Genomic DNA, 25505 nt, shown 5'->3' on the forward strand with positions numbered 1-25505 from the left:
GCATTTCAGCATCTTAGGCACCTGCCTGTTCATGAGCAAAGGCCCAGAAGGCCATGTTCCTCTGACCACAGCTTTTCAACAGCTATGATGGTAAAAAGTTTGTCGTCCAGTGAATGTGACTTATGCTTCGCCATCGCTCCATTGCCTTCTAGACTAGACTCTGGGATGTGCCAGGGTCAGGTGTGTCCTACCTAGATGAGTGCCACAAGTATGGTGTCCTGACACATACAAAGGCATTCCTTAAATGTCTGTTGAATGCCTGAAAGGACAGAGGACTATTGATAATGACTTCGTTTTAGTTGCTGTCTTTAGCACTGCAGTCCAGAAGAGATGGTGTCTAAGCCAGAGAGTGGTGAGACTTTATCCCTAATTTTTACTCTTTTGGAAAATGATTATTAAGAGCCTATATGTGTAAGTCATTGTGGTGAATATGAAGATTTTGGAAACTCCTGTGGAGCTTACACTGTTGTTGAGGAAACAGAAAAGTGAAAAACAAACTGTAACAGAAATTAAGGTGCCCAGAGAAGAAGTTAATGAATTTTACAACTCAGGTTCGTAGGCCACACAGCAGAGTAACTGGTTGCATCAAAATGAAAAATGTTTAATGGAGAAGATGATGTAGACAGCCTTGACTTTGAAGGATGTGGAGGCAGAGAACAGGGATCAAGAAGAGGGAGGAACTTAGGCAGTAGGAGGAAGGTCACCCAGAGGTAGCTTCATTTAGAGGAATGAGAGAGAGAGAGAGAGAGAGAGAGAGAGAGAGAGAGAGAGAGAGAGGCAAAGAATACAGGGAGAGATGTTGTTGCAGATGAGACAAAATAATTTATGAGAAGCCTTTTGAGGAGGCAGGCAACGTGATCGGACTTGTGCTTTGGAACCGCCCCATGGACGCCATAGAAGGCAGGGCACTCCGTGAATCAGGCAGGCGAGGTGATTTCTCGACTATTTTCTTTGATCCTGGGGTAAGAATCCTTTGTGACATTTACTTTGCAGAGGCCATAAAACCACATCAAAACGAATCATGCACTACCCTCCCCTGTTTCTGGTTCCAGTGGGCCTTGATACAATGCTAAGGTTTACTGAACATTTCAGGTAATCAGGCTGGGAGGGAAATCATTTGAGCAAACATGGCCATTTGTGTAGAACAGCAGAGCAACTGACAACGAGCACATCTGTGAGGAGGAGAGGGGCAGTGTCTGACTGCAGAGAGCCCTCCTGTGTCTGAGCAGGGGTCCATTTCGTCTTCGCCAGGACAGTTGTGACTTGAGACCCCTTTGGTGGAGAATCTTGGAAGCTCGGCCCTGGGAGCACTTCTCCTGGTTTGGGTAGTTTGTGTTTTTGTTCCATCAGGCATAATGCGCCAAGCACTTAGAGGCACATTTTCTGCACAGTGTGCAGGGATTTAGTGGTCCAACTTCCATTCGCCTTAATGGAAATCCCGCCAGGAAATCTCCACACCGGGCCACACTGAACATTCACCCCTGATTGTTCTGTTTGATTTCTTTCACCTGTGTCTTCCTCTGGTCTGCTCCGAGGATGTTTTCGGGCTCGTTAGTGCCTGCCTGAACTCGGGCTCAGTCTTAATCCCATGCAGAAGCAAGGGGACTCTTCAGAGTCCTGCATGCTGACAGAGGGGCAGGCCTCGCTGAGTGCATGGCACTTATATTGGTTCTAAAAAAGCCATGGGGTCCCTGGATCTTGCTCTCAGAATGAAAATATGCTCGTATTTAAAGCTCAGTTCTGTTGTGATCAGTTCAGGGGTGAGAGAAGGGAGAGAATTCCCACTGTGATTGGGGAGAGCCCAGAGCCACTCACCTGGACATTCGGGGTGCAGGGGGTCCCAGACCGGAGAGAAGCAGGCTGGTCACATGTCAGTGCACAGGGAAGGCCCTGTGAGGGGAAATAAACTTTCTCATTCCCATGTACAATTACCTTTTCATAGCATGTGCTGCCTGTGGCTTCCCAGGGAGACCAAGATTACTACTGAAGCTCTGACCAGTTATCTATTTTTCTCCAGCATCTAATTTAATAGTTTCCTTTGGAGTGGCTTGATTTGCTCTTGCTCATTTAGGTACTGTGGCATGCTGATTATTGGATTTTTCTCTTGGTGATGTCCAGACATGGTTGCCAGGTCTGAAGCCAGGATTCAGCTGACAAGCTTTCTGTCCTTGGCCCTGTCCTGGGCCTGTGGTGTTCCTGTGCATCTGAGCACCACTTGTCTTCATGCCCTTTCACCTGCTCCTGTGTGCTGACAGATGCATGAGACCTAATGATGGAAAGGAACTCTTGGTCCTCCCTTCAGATCCCAATGTCCTTTCCGTAGCCAAGTGTTTGGAAACTTGACTTTGGGTTCAAAATGGAACTTATCTCACAGCCTCTGCATTACCTAAACATGTGGTTAAGAAATGCTCACCAGGCGAAAGAGCCCCTTAGCTTGCCTGCCAGCCTGTGCACAGTGGCAGGGAAGCAGGGTGGTAGTGGCTCCTGGTGAGAGGTGGGGCTGGAAGGTGGGGGGTTTAAGCACCATCTGGGTAGACTAGAATTCCCAGGAAGATTACACAGAACTGAAATGTTCTTTTGTTGGGTCTTAAAAGTTCTCTGTGACAAGAGAGAGTGTACTTGTTAAACATGCGCGCGCACACACGCGCACACACACAACACACACACACACACACACGCACACACACGCACACACACACTTTTACTTTTCTGAATATGGTACCTTTATCAAAACAAGAAGAATTTGGACAAATTCATAATTTTGCACTTACCTCTGTGCTTAAAAGCATGCCAGTCCTTGTTGCCTTTGTGCCAAAGGCCTTTCTGTTGTTTGCTTATTTGCCTGCTTGTTTGTTGAACTCACGGGCATTTATCTCCCAGTGAAAACTTCCAGCCCTTTTTTTACGTTTTTGTATGTTTTGAAATTATCTCTAAGAATATTTTGCTATTGTCTCCATTTGCTAGTTGGTTTGTTTAATAAACATGGAACTAACATGTTGAGGGGAAAATAAATTTAGGACAGGTAAGCAATCAAAACTCCAATACAGAAGTCACAGAAAATACGATGACGACTATCGGAAACAAGCCTATTCCACAGGTTCTAATGTATATATTACTTTGTGGCTTTTGTGTGGCACGCGCGTGTGTGTGTGTGTGTGTGTGTGTGTGTGTGTGAGAGAGAGATAGAGAGAGAGAAAGAGAGAGAGAGAGAGAAAGAGAGAGAGAGAGAGAGAATATTACTGCTAAGAAAATAGCTTGTGCTATTTTAATTTTTTTTAATTGCCAATGGTGGAATACTGTGCATCCATCAACTTTTGAGTTATATCGATATTTTTATTCCCTAAAGTTTTACTTAGAAATAAGAACTGATTTGGAGAAATAAGGCTGATAGGCATTTCTCTGACATGTCTGGTATTTCTCGTTTCTTCAGTTTATGACATTACTAGTCATAATAGTTTATGTTTATAATAATATATATAATATATATATAATAGTCATAAACTTTATTTTTCTGAATAATGTGCAAGATGAGTCTGAGTCTTCACCAAGGAGACAAGAGGCTAAAAGATTGGAAAGGTACTCACCAGCTAATAATGTTGTTTCCTCCAGTAGCTAGTATTTGAACACTTAAACTCTACTAAGGAACTTGTTTTTATGCTATTTTCTGTAATGCTCATTGGAACCCCAAGAAGAGATACTGTTACTTTGCATTTGACAAGGGATTAAAAAAATTTAGCAATTTACCTCAGGCCACATGGATCGTAAGTGACAGAGGCAGAAATTAAGCCAAGATATCTGAGCCCAGCATCCCTATACTTAGTTGCCTGCTATGCAGCTGCTTTAGGCTGATTCTTTATTCTCCACCAGCCATCACATCTATATCTTCTAGGAAGAGCTAGGTTCTATGGGTCTGTCACTTCTGCTGGATGTTAAATACTCTCAATGTAAGAGTTACTTTTCCAGTTGATTGTGCAATCCCCATAGCACCACAAATATACTAAGGTACATTTTATTAAGTTTAATTTAGTCCACATCTAAGCCTATTCTGGCTATTGTAACAAAATACTATGAACTGAGTAGCTTATATACACCAGAAAAGAGGTTGAGACTCATTTCCTGCTTCACCGATGGTGCCTTCTTGCTGCATCCTCATGGGGCGGACGAGGTGAATGAGGTCCCTTGGTGTATTTTATGAGGGCAACAGTGCCATCTGCAAGGACTCTGCCCTCATGATCTAATCACCTCCCCAGAAGCCCAACTTCCCAACACCGTCATTTCAGGGTTAGGATTTCTATATATAAATGGGAGGGGCACAAATGTTCAGTCCATAGCCTTAGAACTCTTCACACGCTGGTCTCAACATACTGATGAGTTAGCTCTAATTCTTTCTTTAGTTTTCAACCATTTCTTTCTCACTCTCTGCATCTCCTTCACTCCTTCTATGGTACTAGGGATTGAACCTAGGTCCAATGCATGCAGAAAACACTCTACTGCTAAGCCCCAGCCCCAGCCCTGTTTGATTTTTTGTTTTTTGAGATAGGGTCATACTTATTTGCCCAGGTTAATCTTGAACTTGTGACCCTCCTGCCTCCGCCTTCCCAGTATTGAGATCACAGCCAGGTACCACCACATCCAGCTCAACCAAATCTATAAACTGCCTGCTAGACATCTCCAGCTCAATGTCCTACACCTGTTACCTCCAATGCAACTTCTCCGAAATCCAGCTCAGTCAGCATCTTCACCTGGCCAGATCAATTCTCTGTGTTCTCTGTCTCTATTTATAGATCTCTATCCACCACATGCCCAATTTAAAACTTAAGAGTCACTTTCCACATCTCCATTTCTAACATTCTTTCCCCATCGTCCAGGAAAAACGAAGCCTTTGGGAAACACTATCACGCATATCACATTTTGACATTCATGCCTTCCTTTAAAATACATGCACTGAGCACCTGCTCCGCGCCAGGTGCTCTTCTAGGGACACAAAGGTGAATGAGATGAGGCCATCCCGTGAGAAGACATAACACAGTAAGAAAAGAAGAGGTCGGATTTAAACATGGGTTATAGTTATTTATTTCTGTCACCCTGGAGGGAAGATAGCTCCATGAAGGCAGAATTTTTAAAAATCTCCAGTGTACCTGACATATATGTCGGGTATGTCGTTTAGGTGACGTGACATGTGTCATGTAGGTGACATGTATAAAGGCTTAAATAGTAAACAATAATATACCTTATGGTATATCACTGATTCTTTCCTTCTCTCTATGCTACGCTGCTGATACTGGCTTCCATTGAATTCTTACTTCATTCTGGCTTATTCCATGGTGGACTGTTGGATATCATCTCTCGATCTGTATCAGTAGCTCTCTGAGTCACGAGATCGAATATACAAACTTTTACTGGAGTGCCTCAGGACCAGCAGATACTCGGTATTTACTGAACAGAGCACAAGGGCCCTACTGGTGGGAACTATGGGGGTCGCTGGACACTTGGACCATCTTCACTTCAACCTCAGGTTTGTGCTGTGTCTAGGTAATGGTTCATTAACATCAGGCTGACCTTCAGGATTTCCACCTGGACCATTTTATAGGCTCAAGGACAGGAAACGAGCAATTTAGGACGGCCTCAGTGGCTGCTGCTTTTAAGTTGGTATTGGAGCTCCATTTAGTTGCAGGGTAGGTAAACAGTAAGTAGAAAATAAGGAAGAGCTCCAGGGTGTCTGCCGCCCTTGCCCCTTTGGTTTGCAACTCAGATTTGCTGCAATCTCCCTTAGGTATGAAAGAGTGAAGAGGGAGCCAATCAAGGAATTTATTTATTTAGCACCAGGGGCAGCAAGATCTTTTTTGCCCTGAAGCAGTTAAAATGAACAGCACATTGGAGAGAGAATTGCAAACACTGGTTCTCATAAAAGAACCGTGAACTGGATCTGATATCACCAACAGTTACCTGACATACATTCTTCCTAGAGTGTTTTAACAAGCAGGACTATTTTTAGGGAAATTCTTTGCCTTGAACTAAATTTACGGCCTTAAAGTCTTCTCGTCTATTTTTCGTGTGTGCGTGCTCCAACGGTCCAATTTATAACTGACACCTTTACTACCTACCGGCCTATCAGTTTCATCTCCCAGAGGAAGAGAAAACCAGACCCTGTGACTAGTGAGCTGGATTGAAAATCTAGTCTAATGCTGACAGATAAATGCACTAATTTTCTTCTGTGACCGGTTCTGCATTGCAGGGTGAGCCTGCTTCTAACAACTCCCTCAAAAGGCTCTGTAACCCGTCCAAAAGATGATGTCAAGTGCTACAAGGACCCAGGTCAGCCCTGCATCATAGGTAACAGTTACCCCAGTGATAAAGTTACCAGGCAGGTTTTGAATGAGATTGTGTTTTTAAATGAAAGACTGGCTAGAAATGTAGACTTGGACCAAGCATTAATAGGGGAAAATTTGAGACAAACAGAGGTTAGCATTTGGTTTCTTTGTGGTGTTCAGCAAAGGTCAGGCAGGGTTCTAATACAGAAGGAACCCAAAGTTTCAATGAGGAGTCGTGGTGTTCCACTAACACCACAGTGCGCAGCTTCGACAAAATGAACTCTAGGTTTAGCCAAGAGCAATTTTGTGACACGGAAGCCTCAGTCATTCAGCTGGAACTGGCCACTTATTTTGGATAAATCCCTGAGCAGTGGAAGAGCTGCTGAGTGGCTCGTTTACTTTTCTCTGCCACATACCAACTGTTTAGAGCAAGTGGAGACAGACACAGCAGGCACGGAGCAGTCAGACAGCCTCAGGATGAGCGGAGGGTCTTTCACTTTTACCACCGAGTCATGGCTGTGGGGCAGTTCAGGAATCGACCCGAGCCCAAATGGCAACCATGTTCCATTATCCATCTGCTGTGTTTCCTCACAAAGCTTTAAGTACAAGATTGATTATGCATGTCTGACAATGTGAAGTACCTCTGAGTGAAGAAACTAGAAACGCTTTCTCACTCTGGACAAAAGAAAGAAGACGGGCACCCAGAAGATATATGTGACAATCCAGGCAGTAAGTAAATAGAAGGTGCCCGCATTGCTTTTATTAATTTTTTTTTATCAAAAAAAGGTCTTAAAGATCTGGAATTGGAAATACTTAGGCTTAAAGTGCCTATCCATGTTAATTTAAATAATAAATACACCAAGCAAACCTAACTAGTTAGAGACCCTGTCTTACTGAAAACGAGCTTTTTATGGAGCCAAGTAAAGAGTTGTAATCTAAAATTAAACAGCTACTGAAAAGGAAAACCAGATCGTTCAAGTAAAGAGTTTATTACTGCTGACAGAAACAAAGCTAAAATATTTTCAATTTTAGAAAGACAACCGAGAATGGGAATGGTTTGCTATGGCTGGTAATCAGGAGGGGGGCTGAGAAACACAGAAGCCCACTTCTGTGCTGCTGGCTCCTCTGTCAAGGTGGAGATTCGTCTTACAAAACTCTTGCTGCTGTAGGCTCCAGAAGACGCGTCCCGACTCCTTCACCAGCTGCTGCGAAGCAGCTCCCTCTGCACAGACCCTTTCCACACCCAGCAGGGCTGGCTCGCTGGGGCAAGGTCTAGCCCTGATTCCTTTCTCGGGCGCCACCTGTTTCTTTCCCTGCGACCCTTTGCGATTGGGAAGAAAGCTGTTCTGTCATTGATTCCTGTCTCCAGGAGTTTAGAAGGGTTTTCTCTTTTTCTGTCTTCATTCCAAAAGGGGACTTTGCTTGAAACCTCCCGATTAAAAAGACCAAAGAGTCTGAAAAAAAAAATTAATGAAGACTTTCACAGTACTGTATAGTATACTTCACAGTATAGAAGGAGGTAATGCTTCAAGGCCCTTTCCCAGGCTTTCTGTCCTACAAGTCTACCTCATGAAGTGGCAAGGCCAGTGTTCTTAAAAACCATTTTGTAGATGATGACCCTGAGGCTCAGAGAGATCCACGGTTTTGCCCAAGCTTGAACAGCTGTGAGTGAAGTCCAGGCCAAGAACGCTGGCCCCTGGTCTGACACTTTTCCAGAACACATCCGATTTTATTACAAGGGCTTGTGCTGCTTTCTATGAAGAGATCTGGAATCATATAGATGGAAAAAAAGCAAGTGTGCACTTCAGTCCTTGTTTACATATTTGCTACTACTTTTTTACTTTCACATTGTAAAGCAATTTATTATTCATATTCTTGAGATGTAGACAATTATACTTTAATGTAAGTTTTATTTAGATAGCTATAACCCTAGTGTAGATTTTACATGTATCTTTAGGATATCTGCATAGATAGACAGATGACAGAAATATAAAGACATAGTTTTGGTATTGACAGCAATATATTCGTTGCTATTTTTTTCCTAAAAAAGTAGTTTTAGTTGATGGTATTTGTGAGGTTTTTTTCTTTTCTTCCTTTAAGTCTTATTCAAAACTTACTCAAATTGTTAATGCCCATAGATGTTTGAAACAAGAACTTAGGACATTCCCACCACGTTACAGCCAGTATCTTCCAATGATTTTAAAGTTTCACTAGAGGGCACTCCCACTTCATGGCCAGGAGGCAGGAAGGACAAAGGACTGTCGTGGTCTGAGGGCTTAACTTGCTGTACATACTGTTTTGTTTTTCTTTCTCCTTCTTTCTCTTCCTTTTTCTCACCCACTGTATATTTTTAAAAAGTGAAATTATGCAGATCTTCCTTTAAATACAGGAATAGAAACAAACTACAGTAAGTAGCCAGTAAAGCTCTGTAACTGAATTTTATGGTTCACCTTGTGACATGAGGTACATTATTTGAAATCTTCTGCACTGAATTTTTGGTTGTCAACATAAATAAGAATATAAAACATAGTGTAAACTGTTATCTTAGTATATCAAGAAATATGTCTTTATTGGACAACCCAGGCAGAAAAGCCAATGGTTACTCAGCACTTATTTCCAGCTTGTAAGATCTTTCTGGGCACCTTTTCTTGTAAGTCTTTGGGTGAGCCCAAGTCACAAGGATTTGTAGAGTCAGAAAATAGTATAATTTTAAAAACTCCAAATGAACTATCAAATGAAATTGCTTAACAGTAAATGACACACTAGGCCTTCCTTTTTAGTTCATGCAACATAAGTTTTATTTCACAAAGAATTGGAAGATAGTTTTAAACATATATTTTAGCAAAACAATGAATAGATCATTTCTTCTGGGAGGAAAATAAGGTATTCTAGAGTCAGAAGGGTAGAGGCCTGTTTGCCAAGTGTAGAACCCCACAGAGCCCTCAGGCCTGGAGTTTCAAACTGATCTCAACCCTTTGGGGGTTTAAATTTCTTTGCTGTTGGCAAAACACGAGTTCCTGCTTCAAAGAGAAATAACATTAAGGAGGCCTGTTACAGAGACTCAAAAGACTTCTTGGACACCAAATCACTCTTGCAAAACATCATTTTGATGAGTTTAGTAAAAATTAATCAGAAACATATGGATTAAGTTTTTCTTTAAAATGACATTGGTTTATAAAATAAGAGAAAGGGGGCATGGTAAAATATATTCCAGGCTTTGTAAAGCCCTCAAACTCTTGAAAAGTGGACCAAGATGCTGATGGACCCAGGGAAGCAACTAGACTTTCCTTGGGTCAACTTAACCCATCCTTACTGTACTTTAATTTATGTCGAAGGCAAATAAACAGCTTTACTTTCTGCCATTACTTTTCACAGAAGGAAACACACATTTGTACCTCGATCGTGACCTTAGAAACTGCAGGAGATATGTGGGCTTATATGTTTCTTTTTCAATGATGCAAAACTTATTCATATGACCTAAAAGATTTTCAAGTGTGTGAATAGAAGGCAATACCTTCGAAGTAGTCCAAGTGGAGAGATCCTTGGGAAACTTATGTGTAACAATTAATTACTGAAATTAATTCTTCACTGATGGCTCCAGAAGCAAAATACACCTGATACAAAGGACCTCCAATGGCCATTGTGTGGGGAAGACTCTAGCTTCAGGGGCAAATACCAGAAGAGCCAGACTACCAATCACCAAATCATCTGGGAGTAAAGAGCCTTAAATCTCATTCTACAGGAATCTGAAGTGAACAGCCACTCAGCCAAAGGCAGTTAGGAATCAATGACAGAAATCACTAGGAATTGGTGGACCCCACTGAGCTTTCCCCCCTAACTCAAGTGATCATTTAGAAATGAAGCACAGTAAAGAAGAACAATGGAAGCTGAGATATAGCAAATGGATTTTGTAAGTCATGAAAAATAATGTTTCTCCTTCCTGCAAATTGGTTAAGGAATATTATAAGAAGTTGCCAGCATCATTGAAATATCTATGTCATGCCCTTTAAGTGCTGAAGAAACATCTGTAGTAGGATTGAGCAAATTTTGGAAGCATACTATCTTGAGTAAATGTTATCCTTACATACAACCAAATAAAAATGTTTTCTCCAGGGAACATAGTAATGAACAGTTGGTGTGTAACCAAAAGATTCATGCTACAAAGCATGTCCAGCTTTCCTTTTAAATGTGTGCATGGAAATGAATGCCAGTTTCTATGAAGTATTGGAGTTCGCCCATTGTCATGTGCAAATGCACCTGCCTTGAGCGGATATTTTACACTGAGTTCAGTATTTCTGTCCCAGGCCATAGCTGGTGTTACTCTCCCATGCGTGGTCCCCAGTGCTTCACTTGTCACTCACTGTCAAACATTTCATTTTTTCCTGTCCCTGCTAGCAGTGACTTTAATTTGGACTTGCCTTCAAGACACTGTATCTGTGATGTCAATGAAAAGAGGATAAAAGTCATTAAAGATATTTGTTATTTTGAAAGGTTAAAAGAATTTTCTTGGTGGGTAACACTTTGTCTGGAAAGAACCTCAACTAATTGTCTGACCAGGGAATGGGCACTTAAGTGAGAAAAATATATACGTAATAAAGCATTGGCGTCTATTATTTTTCTTCTTTTATTGTCCAGTGTCTCTGGGCCAGGTAGGCTTTCTGGAGGCATCTGAGCTCAATATTCCTTCAAACAGCAGAGCCATGATTACACTGCTGGGCTGATTCTCTTTCTGTTGACCCTAGGTAAGGGATTCTTGCTTCAAACATCATTTACTGTAGAAACTGTTACTGGGTTTCTAGAAATTGTGTGTGTATCTTTAAAAGAGTTCCAAGAAGAACAGAATTAGAGATTCACCATAAATGTCATTTTGTTGTCCTTAATACCCATGTCACCCTACACCCCATGCCTCCATAGCAATAAAGGCAGAAATTAAGAACAGAATGCTTTCTTATGGGATGATCATTGGAATTCTTTTTTTTTTTTTTTTTCAGTACTGGGGATAGAACCCAGTAGCATTCTACCTCTGAGCTATACCCCAGCCCTTTTTTTATTCTTTATTTTGAAACAGGGCCTCAATGAGTTGCAAGGGGCCTCACTAAGTAGCAGAGGCTATCCACGAACCGCAATCCTCCTATCTCAGCCTCCCTAATGCTGGGATTACAAGTGTGCACCACCACTTCCAGCTTATCATTGGAGTTCTTCCAAGAGAGAGAATGATTACAGAGGACAGTGAGCTCAAGAATTGACCAGACCCACACCAACAAACACCATCCACCTAGGTAATGCTTTGAAAAGAAGAGAGAAAAATAGAACTGTGCCATTTCCTTTATTTGGAGGTAAACACACACACACACACACACACACACACACACACACACACACGTTTCTGGTTACATTAGATTTGGAATTTATTTAAAGGGACCCTCCCAGATTAATGACCCCCCAGTATGAAATAGACCTACTACTTGAGTGGAAAAGATGCGATTTTTCTATGGGTATCGTTCACATGTGGATGGCAACCATTCTCTGACAGTCACCATTTTCTAAAACATAGTTACCCGAACACATCTGAATAACACAAAAGAGAGAGGAACATTTTGATGCGTCGGGGAAAGTTGTTTTGACAAATGTCAACGCCTGGGTCTTGCTGGCTGAGGCCTGCTGTTAACTTCCCAGGGCTGCCTGTGTGCTGCAGCTATGCCACCTCTGTCAGGGGAAATTGGACATCCCCAACACAATTTCATTTCCATTTCTCTACAACATTACAAGCTTTCTTGGCAGCAAAATCACATATTCTTATCACAAAAATAAATGAGAGAAAAGAAGACATACATTTCTGTCAAGTTATGTCAAGACATATTTGGTATGTATTTCACTTCACTATCACTGACAGCAAAGATGTCACGTATTCTTAATACAAAGTAAAGAAGTATTTTCCTTTTTCCCCCTGCAAGGCATCAATTTCATTTTATTCACTTATAAGTACCAGTGACAGGAAGGTGTCTTTTTAAAACAAAGCTTTTAAAGAAGCAAAAAAAAAAAAAAAAAAAAGGATAGTTTTTGTGTGTTGCTGGATTTCTGAATGGACATATTGTACGTGAATTTAGTTTGACAATATCATAACAACCACAATAATAGTCATCTATCACCACCATTATCCATGTTCACAACATACAATCATTGCTCTGATTTACTCCTTTCCACAAATGTGATGAGATAGATTAAAATAAGTTGTAGAGATGTTTATGATCTTTAAAGGTACCAGTTAAACCAAAAAACCAAGAAAGATAATAAAAGGAGAAATGAAAGAAAGGAAGAAAGAAAAGGAAGGAGAAAGAAGGCAAGAGAAAAGAAAGAAAAGTAATTAATTCATTAAATAAGACAAAAATCCTGAGACATCCAAATGTGATATACTAGCAAAAGTTAATATTAAATTATCATTTAAGCAATTCATAATGAATTATTGATTTGTACCTTTTTCTTTGCTATTTTCTACTTAATTATACTATTTGGACAAATCTGCATTAGAGTTCAATTCAGTAGAAAAATGGTTCTTCATCAGAAGTGGCTGGAGTTCCTGAGCACCATCCATCCACAGGCCCAGGAACACCCCCAGGAATGGCTGAGAGTCCCCAGCCTGCTCTTAGGAGGGAAATCCCCCTAAGTTTATTTTCTTTTAATGCCATAGTCATTATAACATTTATAAATCCATAGAATTTAAGAGCCAATAATTATTTTAGAGACAATTCAACCAAACAATCTCATTTTACAATTTAAAAGTGAAAACCCAGGACAGCTGAGATCTAATTGACAATTTGTAATCAAGTCAGGTTTAGGAATTAGTACTTAATCTGGCAGTGATGAAGATTACTAGAGATTTCTGTATAGGGAAGTAATATGATAAAAGTAATGGACGTGCATCACTATTTTCTGGACTTTTGAGTTTTATTTTTAAAAAGTCCAGAAATAGATGGGCATGGTGGCACATGCTTGTAATCCTAATATTTGGGAGGCTGAGATAGGAGGCTCCAGGTTCACAGCCAGCCTCAGCTACTTAGTGAGGCCCCTCCACAACTTAGTGAGTCCCTATTTCAAAATATAGAATAAAAAATCAGGTTAAGGGTATAGCACGAAGGTAGAATTCCCCTGAGTTTAATCTCCATCACCATAAAAAAAAGTTCAAAAATAATTTTTTAAGTAGCTTTATGAATTTATTTATAGTACTTAATGTCCACATTCAGCAACTGTAGCAGTGCATCCTTCCACCTGGATCATCGGTCTTCAGCTGAAGACAAATTGCAGCCTTATACATATATATATATATATATATATATATATATATATATATATATATATATAATTTTATATATACATATATAAAATTATATATACAATTTCCCATTCCACACCTCTCAGGGTATCTGTTCAGAAGAATGTGTTGAAATTGATTGGTTCTCTTTTTTTTTTTTTTTTTTTGGTGGTGGTACTAGAGTTCTTGGAAGCCCTTCTACCTCCGGGCTACACTCCCAGACCCATTTTTATACATCAAAAATAAATTTTGAGAAAAAAATATATATATTACCTACTAGACTGCTAAGAATTGGGAGAAAAAACATAGTATTACAACTCTTTCTTTTCTCATCTGGAGAAAGAAAAACAGACACATAATAGTCACTGAATGAATATTTATTAAAATTTCAGATAAGACATACTCTTAATAGAAAAAGTTTGCAATTCTTATTTTTTAAAATCTGGAGTTTAAGTCACTCCCTAGAGACACTAGACCCCACTGGTCTTGGGTGAAGCCAGGTTTAGGGAAACCACAGATTTAATCCACTTTGTTCTCCAAGGCATAAAGCTTTCCCCTAACCTGAGGCACAATGGCACAGGCTTTGCTGAGCGCCTGTTCGATTTGAGCCCCTTCCATCTCGAAACAGATTTAAAAATGTGAGTCTGCAAAGAACTGGAGATTTTGTGTCCTAAGATGGTCATCATCCAGCTAATTCTCCTCACATATAAGAAATCTCCACCCTGCAGGACTGTCCATGAGGATTAAGTAGAAATATAAATCGATAACTTCTGTAGAAACTGAAAGCATTCTCCAAACATTACTTCCTGTACTCAAAGGAAAGAGCAGACGTTTGATTTGCTGATCCTCTCTCTCGTGGGTTAAATGAAGAGCAGAATAATGCTACCACCCCACCACATTCACAAGCACAGGCATTTTCAGATGAAAATATGCTAGCCACATTCTGATGTGATTATCTGAGGTTTCCCATTTGAACATCAGAAGGACTGGAGACCAGAGGAACATCTTGGGATCACACAGCTATTTCCTAGAATCCTCACCCAAAAGAAACACCACAATTGCCTCCTTCTCTCGACTCATGCTTATGTTATAGAACAGGAGGATGTCTCCTTTCTAAGAAAATTCAAGTCACAAAAGGGTCCAAAGTAGTGGTCACTGGCACTGAACTGGTGCCAACCGCATTAGATGCAGTGAATTCAACCTATGTTAGAGGTAGATGTTTCAAACTTCACAATAACTTACCCTACAGATGAAGAAACAGAAGCCCTTTCCATTAAGGGTGGTGGCTTGCCCAGTACACCACAGATCCCGCAGGCCTGGGGTTCCCATACCTGGGGAAGGGATGATCCTGCTGTTGCCCTCCCACCTGTGAATGCGCCCAACCATTGAGCATACTGAAGCAGTGCACTCCAAACCCAGGTGTGCACTGAACATAGGAAAACAGCCAGGCGGCGCATGGTGGCACTGCCTTCGTCCACTCTTCCCCTCTCCAGGAAGTAGGTGCATCCATTCATGTATTCCTTCCTTTGTCGATCCTCTCACTGATTCATTTATTCAACAGTGTGATGTTTTTCAAATACTTGGTGACTATCTCAGCAAAACAAGGAGCAGGAAGAACAAAGGCATTATGGAAGGGAAGACGCATACTGTGAAAATAGACCACCATCGGAGGTGTGGGGTCAGCGTGAAATGCTAGAGTTAGAACAAGCAGCGCATTTCAGCGACCCAGAGTATGACACAGGTGAGTGGTGAGTCAATCAAGAGCATCTTAGAAAAGAAAAGCTTGGTGAGAAATAAACAGTTATTTAAAACAAGCAAACGAAACCAAGTAAAGCTCAAGAGCTCAGCAAAATGTGAGTCCCATGATTTCAGGCTCTTGTCATCTGAACACTGGTGCAGTATCGAGCGGGTGCTCATGGGACACCTGTAAAATGAGCGACAGGAGTATAGGAGATCTTCTCCAAGAAGCTAAGCCCTTGGTTTCTATCTTGGGATGGAATTTTGCTCACGGGTAAGTGGGCTTAAGATACATTATTTGTTAAATTGCCCAGAGCTTTGGGGCTTTTCATCATAGCGGTTTGCAAGGAATTGGTTAAATTTAAGGACTCATTCTTATAGAATTTCACTCTTTTGGGGATGAAAATATACCAAATTTTCAATGCTTCAATATTTTCAAACTACTTTAATATTTCAGAAAAATAACAAAAATACATAAAACATGTTTTTTAAAATGCACGTTTTTGCTTGTTTGTTTCGTCTTAACCGCCAATGTGGCTTGACACAGTGCTGGTCTTATTCAAAATTTTGATATTTGATTGTCCTGGACTATTTTTGGATTGATTTTGATTTTTAAAAAAAACTCACATTAAGATAATATTGATATTGATTATGAGTTTTTGTCTCCCTCGGTCTCTCATTCTTTAAATTTTGTCTGAAAAGTTAGTGCTAATCCTGGCCTCACAAACTACCCCTTGACTGGGCTTCTCAAGGTGGGACTCAGGCGTCTAAGGTAAACCTGGAGGCAGACAGGACACAGAGACTGATGGGTCCCGAGACACTAGGGAAAACGACAACTTTACCAATCAAAGTAGATTCTTCAAAGGCTTTAGAGTAGATTCTGAAGGTGAACTTCTGTGTGTGAATTGTTTAGAAAGCAAAAGGTCACTTTGTTTTGTCATATATTTGTCTTTATATGCCTATTTTACTCAAAATAAGGCGCACAGTCCTTCTTGTCAGTGTTTCTGTTTACTAGCTTTATTTTTCACTGTATTCATATAAGAGAGAAAGAGGAAGATGAGAATGAGATGGAAATTCATCTGAGAAGAGCTTGGGAACTGGGAGACCTGGGGGTGTGAGTGGAAAGTGTTTAAAAGTCAAGTTTTCATCTTCCCATAATATGGTTAAGTGGAATTTGTTATGGGGAGAAACAGTTTCTTTTATAAGTCTACAACATCCATAACTGTGTAGAGTAATTTCATTATGTTTTGAAAATCAATTACAAAAGTGTTACAGTTTCATACTTTGTAAAGTTAGAAAGTATTTACAATATAGAAGAAAATAAAAATCACTCATATTCTTACTATACAGAAATAACCACTGATAACAGTTTAGTGATTTCCCTCAGTCTTATTACTTGTTACCACACATCATTTGTAGTTGTGAAGCCTTTTTTGTTTACTATTATATCTTGAGCATTTTTCTCATATCTTTAAAATCACTAACATATATTACATGTAAAACTGCAAAATATATTATTGTATGGATATAACAGATCTGTTGCTGATATAAATCCTATTTTCAATTATTGTTATTAGAATAATTTTAATAAATATCGTTGTACATAATTGACTTAATTCCTATCCATTAGCTTGGTCTAGCTTAATTCCCAAAGGTAGAAATCAAATCTTTTTTGTTTGTGTGCTGGGGATTAAACCTAGGACATTCTACTTCTGAGCTATACCCCCACCCCTAGCACTCTTTTGTTGTTGTTGTTGTTGTTGTTGTTGTTGTTATTGCTACTGGAGACTGAACCCAGGGGCGTTCTAACTTTGAGCTATACCCCCAGCCCTATTTTTTAATTTTTTTTAAATTTTGAAACAGGGTCTCACTAAGTTGCAGAGGGCCTCACTAAGTAGCTGAGGCTGGCCACAAACCTATGATCCTCCTGTCTCAGTCTCTCAAGTATTGAAATTACAAGTGTGCGCCATCATGCCTGGATTTTTTTTTTTTTTGAGACAGGTTCTCTCTAGGCTGATGAGAGTTTCACTACTTGCTGAGGCTACCCTTCAACCTGAGATCCTTCTGTCTCAGCCTCCCAAGTACTAGGATTACAGGTGCATGCACTACCACGCCAGGCTCAGAAAATCAATCTTTAAAATATTTTTGAAGAACATATATGTATTTATGCCACTGTTTTTATTATTTTAGGTCTACTTAAATACCATCTTATCCTTCATGTTATATACTTTTTTCTGTTTTTCCTGCTGACTTAGTGTCTATGAGCAATGCTAAGGTTCTTACAGTAATTGGAAAAACATGATCAGTGAAAATGCTAATAGTACATATTTCAATCTGAAAATTTTCTGCATGAATCAAATGCAATACATATTTTTCTTTTGAATAGGGATTCTTTGGGAATCCCTAGGAATTATTGAGAGTTTACCTTTCTTCTCTAATACTTTTCTAATATTCCATGTACTTTTGTACATTATATACAATTAACAGGATGTCCCTGTTTCTATTTCAACTCCTCTCAAACTGCCCTGATCATAGGGCTGGAGCTCTAAATAGGCTGAATTTGAGGTCATGGCCACAATATTCCCTTTTTCCCAATTTTAGCTATCTGGTATGTTTCAAAAAGTGATAATGAAGACCAATTTCTTAACACTCCATCTCTCAAAGTTTCAGTCCCTGTTCTCATGGTGGCCACCCCAGCTTTCCCCCAGCAGCCAGGAGCTTCCCCCTTCTGCTGCCCCAAGGGTCAGATGGAGTCAGATCCTTCAGGCCCATGACGAGCATATATGGATGGAAAGGAAGTTTCTCAAGAACCACTGGTCTGTTTGTTATAGTCAGCAATAGTTAGATTCATCTTTGAGACCACCAATCAGCAACTCCATGTTCTTCCCACTCCCCACTCCCCAAAATAATCAATGTGAATCTTTTCTTTTTTCAGTGCTATCTTATGTCACATACTTAGGCTAAACTTTTTACAAATATTACCTATAAATGCTTGGGACAACTTTGTGAAATGAGTACTATTATTATTTCCATTTTGCAGAGAGGAAACTAAGGCCCCGAAAGCCCAGGGCTCAGATGGCAGAGCTCATGCGCCACGGTGTCGCGCAGCGGCACTGCATTCTCTTGCCTTGCTCCTGTTGGGGGTGGGCAGGATCTAGTAGATGCCTAATGGCAGACTGAGTGGACTAGACAAAGATCCACAGGTCAAAACCTTCTCTTTGTCCTCAGACAGAAGTGGTAGGGAAAGGGTAGGCAAATGTCAGAGGGGGCCCCGTCTCCTTCCTCAGCCTCTGCCTACCTCCTAGAAATTTCTACCTCAAGAGCTTAGTGACCTTTCTGATTCTGGTTTCCCCAGAGTCCTTGTTTTTAGAAATCTAATGGTTGTACCACCTGCCAAAGTATCGCACACTAACTGACCCTGGAGACGGAGGGGATACTCCCTCTTTCAATCCTCTGAGCCCCATTAGCTCAGCATTCATAAAGGGTCTGATAGGTCTGCTACACAGAACTCCCACTCTAGCTTTCATCTTATCTTTTCTCTTCTCTTCTCTTCTTTTCTTTTCTCCTTTTATTTTTCCTTCCTTCCTCCCTCCCACCTCTCTCTTTCTTTCTGCCATACTGGGGATGGGACCCAGGGACATTCTAGCTTCTCAGCCCTATTTTTTATTCTTTCTTTTGAAACAAGGTCTCATTAAGTTGCAGACGGCAACAGCTGAGGCTGTCCTCAAATCCGAATCCTCCTGTTTCAGCCTTCCAAGTACTAGGATTACAAGCATGAGCCACCATTCCTGGCTTAGCCTTCATCATTTCTGAAACTGACTTCATTCAGGGAATGTGGACACAGATGTAACTCTCCTTGACTATGATAAACTTCACAATTGGCCACCAGTGGCTTTTGAGAAACTTCCTTTCTGTTCATGCCTCCTCTTTATGGGCCTGAGGGGTCAGGCTCCATCATGACTAGTGCAGAGCCCTCGGGCAGTTGAAGGCAGAGCTCTGGGCTGCTGTGGTCATTCTATGGTCACTGAGCACTGCAAACTGTATTCCTTGGCATGGATTTTCAAAGTGCACTCCTTTGGGCTTCCTCAGCGCCCCATGCATGTCTGGGGATGGAACCCAGGGGCATTCGACCTCCAAGCTACATCCCTGCCCTATTTTGTTTTTATTCTTTATTTTGAAACAGGGTCTCACTGAGTTGCAAAGGGCCTCACTAAGTAGCTAAGGCTGGCCCCGAACTGCGATTCTCCTGTCTCAGCCTCCCAAATGCTGGGATTACAAGCATGGGCCATCATGCTCGGTACCTGGAAGCTTTTGAGAACAAAAACTGTCCTAACACAGCATCTAGCTTATCGTAGGTGCTTTTTATTTTATTTTATTTTTTTTGCAGGTCTGGGGATGGAACCCAGGGGCATTCGACCTCCGAGCTACACCCCCTGCCCTATTTTTTATTTTGAAACAGGGTCTCACTGAGTTGCAAAGGGCCTCACTAAGTAGCTGAGGCTGTCTGCAAACCGTGATCCTACGGTTTCAGCCTCTTAAATGCTGGGATTATAAGCATGTGCTTCATAGGTGCTTAATAAATGTCCATCGAATAAAACAAGAAGGAAAACCCAAATGATTCTTAGAATGTATGGAGAGGTTATAGTTTACTATCTTACTCTCCCAGTGTCCCTTAAATTCTCACATGGCAATACCACTATGGAGATATGCATGTCCTCTGCCATGTAAGAGCAGGCAGATGCCCCAGGTCACTTGTCACTGTAGAGGAAGATCATGATTGCGTGTACTTTCTCTTCAAGAGATAGAGCACTTGTTTTAACAGTGAAGGCTTTCTGGACTCCCATGGCTTGAAGATTATCATTAATAAATTATCATGGAAAAGTTCATGAAGTTTTGAACAACCCAGTCAAGGATGACTCAGAACTTTAATACATTTCCCATCCTGGCCCCAGAATATTTCAGCAGGGATGGGCCACAATAATGAGTGACTCAAGTCAACAAGACTGGGAACTTACTGGGAGCTGGACTGGGATTTAGGAGTTTTCAGAGGATCCCAAAGCAGCGCCCAGTACTCTCAGCCAACTACAGGAGCACTGTCTGCACCTTAGTTTCCACAGTCCCTTCCTACCCCAGGCCCAGCACCTGTCCAGTGATTCTAGTGAGAGACCTTAGGCCCAGATCTCTGCTTTCCTGGATAATTTCCAAAGAGGGTCTTCATCAGAAAACAAACTCCCAAAGCCACCCTTGGTTCCAGCGCCCCTCTGGGTAAGTCCACAGTCTGTGATGTGCTTTATGAGAAATATAATTGGATTCAAAAGGAAACCAATGTATAAGTGACCTCTATCTTGTCAGGTCACTCCCTGATAACACACCCAAGAACTTTTGGTCTTCTTAACCTACTAACCTACTAACCATGGCATCATCATAGCTACCCTGATCATCTGCCATATCTGTAAAAAGAAAGAGATAATTTAGAATAGTTTCTCTCTGTAGATCTCAGATCTAATTTTATATCTCTTTTTTTCTCCCACTTATACACCCTGCTTCTCTCTCTTTCTCTCTCTCTGCTTCTCTCTCTCTCTGTCCCTCTGTTCTCTCTCTCTCTCTCTCTCTCTCTCTCTCTCTCTCTCTCTCTCTCTCTCTCTCTCTCTCACACACACACACATACATACATACCACAGAGGTAGAAGTACCTTTCTTGCCCACAGTTACATCTCCCCTAGAATTTACTAGATCCACTTTATCCCTCAAAGCTGACTTAAACCCTTTTCTTTTATGCTCTTATAATACTCCCTATCCCAAACTCATTCTTAGTGCTCACTGCACCATCCTGAAACTGAATTTGATGTGTCTTTCTTCAGTAGTGTCTAAGCTCTTTAGAGGCCCAACTGTGCTTGATTCCATCACAGTATCAGGCTTGCAATAGACAGTCTTAACATTCTCACTGCTGTAATTCAAAGCTCTGACTACGTAATTAATTTTTGAGAATTTAAACATTTTTCATTGATTTTTAAATTGGTGCAATGACTATGTAATTTAGAGGAAGGAAGGTTTATTTGCTCACGGTTTCCTTGGGGATTTTGAGATTCGGTCCATGTGAGGTCGGGGACCATGGATCTCAAAGCATGGCAGTGGGAAGCGGAGAGAGGGAGAACTCAAGGCTTTATTCTCACATCATGGAGGCCAGAAAGCAAGAGAGAGCAAGCATGGGGATTGAAGACACAAGGCCACACTTCCACGGACCCACCTTCTCCAGCCATATTCTACTGGCCCTGACCACCATCCAGATAAACCCATCCCATATCAACCCTGAGCTTAATACATGAGCTCTTTAGAGAGTGCTCTATAGCTAACCATAACAGACAGTAAGTGTTGGCCAAACCCAACACTTTCGTGGAGTTGTTTATCCTCAACCACTCAGTACATGCTGATTCCTTCTTCTTTCAACTCCCATTGCATGTGATCTGTACTGTGCAGCTTGATACCTGAACAGTAGACTCTCCCGTTGGTCCATGCTCTGTCAGTGCCATTTATGCAGTTAGAGCCTCAAGGCTCTAGTTCATGTCATACATCCCATCAGTCACTCCTAGTGCCTTTGTGGAGAAAGGCACAAAAAGTAGTTGAATATTATTATTTTCTCAGAGAGGAAGGAGTAGTAATAAACTGCTCATGAACCACAGAAAATAGAGGGATTTGAAGAATTGCATGTCCCTGATTTCCTCAGAAGTGGTATTGTCCTGGTTAAACATGATGGGTTTGGGTTTTTGTAATTAAATACCAATTACTGAGAACCTTCTCTAAGCCAGGCACTTAAATGAATATGTTACATGTATTATTAAGCCACTTAATTCTCATAAAGATATTGTAGGATAGGTATCTTTGTCCCATTTTTGCACATGAGGAAATTAAAGTTGGGTTGGGTTTGGTGATTTGCCAAGGCCACCCAGCTAGTTAGGGCAGACCCAAGAGCCACACCCAGTTCTGAGAGGCTCCACAGCCTCTGTTCTTACTGCACACTCCAGAGTTAAGCCCGTCTGAGCATCTTTCCTAATATTCCTAGACCACAGCAAAAGGCTCACCTTGTGCCTCCCTTTGGGATCAGAAAACCTGGAGGATACCATGTTGGTTTGGGCTTTCAGGGATGATTGAATTTTTATTGATGATTCTGGTTGTCCAGTTCATATTGAGGTGATGAAAAACTCAAAGGCACCTGAAGTAATCTGGTTTACCCAGAGTTGGAGAGGTTGGCAATGCCCCGGGGCCAGCAAGGAGGCCCCCAAGGGTCAGTGCTAATTGGGGCAGATTCCCCAGGGGTACATAGCCCAGACTGTTCCCAAGGAGTTCAGCTGGAACCAGATTGCCTCAGGAATGTGAGTGAGAAAAACAACCACTTGATTGTTCAAGCCCCTCCACTTGGTACGGGTGCTGCTTCCCAGCTAAATGTAGGCCAACAGGATTTCTGAAAACTGTTTGCAAAGCCCAGCACAACAACACTTCCTTCATTTGCATTTAAAAAATAAACTTGCCTTGAAACTGGCATTAGGTAAGCCCTTGCTGAAAACTGAGAGTGTAATGGGATAGATGTCTGCTCCCCTAAATGCTCCTTTCCCCAGTTCACATGCAAGTAAAGAGGTTTATTTTTTAAGACACTTTTCCATTAAATTCTGGCTCAAGGCCTTGAATGATGAGCGGCATCCTTTCTTCTTCTAAGGTGACGTGTCTTTCCTGAGGGACTTACACGTACCTCTAAGGCATCTCTCTAGCATTGGTTTAGTCCCTTCATCTTGGACATTCTATATTCAGCACATCTTCAGAACCAACCCCAATTCATAAAGTCACTCTCAGTTATACACTAAAATTAGGACAACTCCTTGATTTTCCTCTTGCTCTCATGGGGTGGGGGCTCAGCCACTGTCAATAAAAGTGACTGGCACTGTGTCCTGCCTGACCCGTCTGTTCTTGCCCTCTCATTCCCAGGCCACCCACACTACATACCTAGTCAAATCAGAGTTCCATGTTACATTTTCTGTCTTGAAAAAAAGCGATGGCTTCTCTACTGCTAGCCTTTTATCTCTCTTGCATAAGATTTGGACTAAAACATGATAAAATATGAAAATAATAAAATCTTAACTTGGCAACTTTAATCTCCCAAATCAAACTCGTTCTAATAATGTGACGTTCTTGGCTTCATTTATTGGTCCTCAGGGAAAGATACATCTGTACACAGACTGAGTTACACATATTAGAAATATTTCAGGATGAGTTTTTGTTTGTTTTTATTGTTGTTGGTTTTGGGGTTCCTGGAAACCCTTCTATCTCTGGGTTATACTCCCAGACCTATTTTTGTATTTTTATTTGGAAACAAGTTCTCTTAAACCAGCGAGGCTGGCTTCGAACCTGTGTGATCCTCCTGTATCCGCCTCCCAAGTGCGGGGATTACAAGCGTGCGCCCCCATCCCCATGTCCGGCATCAGGATGAGTTTTAAAGATGACCTCGAACCTTGTAATCCCAGCATTCAGGAGGCTGAGACCGGAGAATCGGGGTTCGCAGACAGCCTCAGTTACTTAGTGAGGCCCTCCACAACTTAGTGAGACCCTGTTTCAAAATAAAGAATAAAAATAGGGCAGGAGGTGTAGCTTGGAGGTTAAATGCCCCTGGGTTCCATCCCCAGACCAGCAAAAAAAAAAAAAAAAAATATGACCTCGACCTTTTTTTTCCTTCCTCTGAACTTTATCCACATAGCCATTTTCTGTGAGCATCAAAATTGAGACTACTGTCTTGATTGTTCTTTGGGCAGATGTGGCCAAGCATCAATATATAGTCGACATATACATATATAACAGGGAGAATTTTCAAAAATGTTTTTCCTCCAAACCTAAAAATCTTCCTTTCTTTTAAAGCTTACATCTCCAATCCCGTTGGAATGGTTTTTTTTTTTTTTTTTTTTTTTAAGGAAGTCAGCAGTCAGTTCCATGTTGCTTCGTAAGATGACTAAACAAAATTATGACAGACAGTGCACTGAAGTGAATGCAGTTTTGGGTCGTGCTTGATTGTTTAGTGGTATCATTTGTGAAAACCACGACTGCTGAAGTCATGGGGGCGGGGTGGGGTTGGAAGGAGAAAGGCTCATCTGGAGAAGTTCGATTTGTTTTTCATATCTATAATGAAAGTACTTATAAGTGTTATGACATGTTGAATAATATTTGAAATTTTGCTGTCAGAAACACACACACACACACACACACACACACACACACACACACACACACACACATATATATGCTTTTGTGGTTGAATCTACCCAGGCTTCATTTTAAATCATGTAGGTCTCTGAGCCATTTCCACCAAAATGTGGTAAAATGCAGAAGTTGGCAATTCAATTTGATTCAGCCTTTCAAGAAGGCAGGCCCAGATAAGCCTCGCTTGTTCGTGTCAGTGATAATATTCATCAGCGGGGCCTAAATCTAATTCTGTAGGCTTGCTCCTGCTCCGTTGCACTGTCATTTCGGAACCTCAATCTCCTCTCTCTCTCTCCCTCTCTCCTTTTTTAATCACAGCAAAAGTTTCTGAAGAGCTTAACTTACAGCCAAGTGCCAGCTCCCCCGTTTAATTTGTCCTCCTCCCCCAGCCCTGTGTTTTGCGCTCAGGCAGAGGTGAGGCAGGTTCTCAGGGCCCAGCTCTCTGGACACCCTCAATGATGACCTCATTAGAGTCACAGATGTTTGCTGCACTTTGGGAGATGTGGAAAAAACAGAGAAGTAAACTAGGCCAGCTTGCAGTAAGGCTGTTACCCACAATTCAAGATAAAATGCTGGATAGTTCCCACTAGGTTCTGGTTGGCTAGGAAACGGCAACTTATTAATCTTGTGTCAGGGAGCCAGCTGCAGCCGTGGCAGTCACCATATTTCACCACCAACTCCATGTCTGGACAGCCATTGTGTGTGTGTGTGTGTGTGTGTGTGTGTGTGTGTGTGTGTGTGTGTTTATGATAAAACTCTACAATCAGCCCCGTTCTCTGTCTCTCCCTCGCCCTCACCTTTCCTCTTTTAACTCAGCCGAGCCCCTGCTTGTCCTCCTTGGAGAAACAGTGCTGAAGCCCCGGTGGAGTTTGGGTGCTTCCTGGATCCTGTGGTTGGTTTACTAATTC

The sequence above is a fragment of the Muscardinus avellanarius genome (assembly GCF_963383645.1).
Source record: "Muscardinus avellanarius genome assembly, chromosome: 5".
Taxonomy (NCBI): domain Eukaryota; kingdom Metazoa; phylum Chordata; class Mammalia; order Rodentia; family Gliridae; genus Muscardinus; species Muscardinus avellanarius.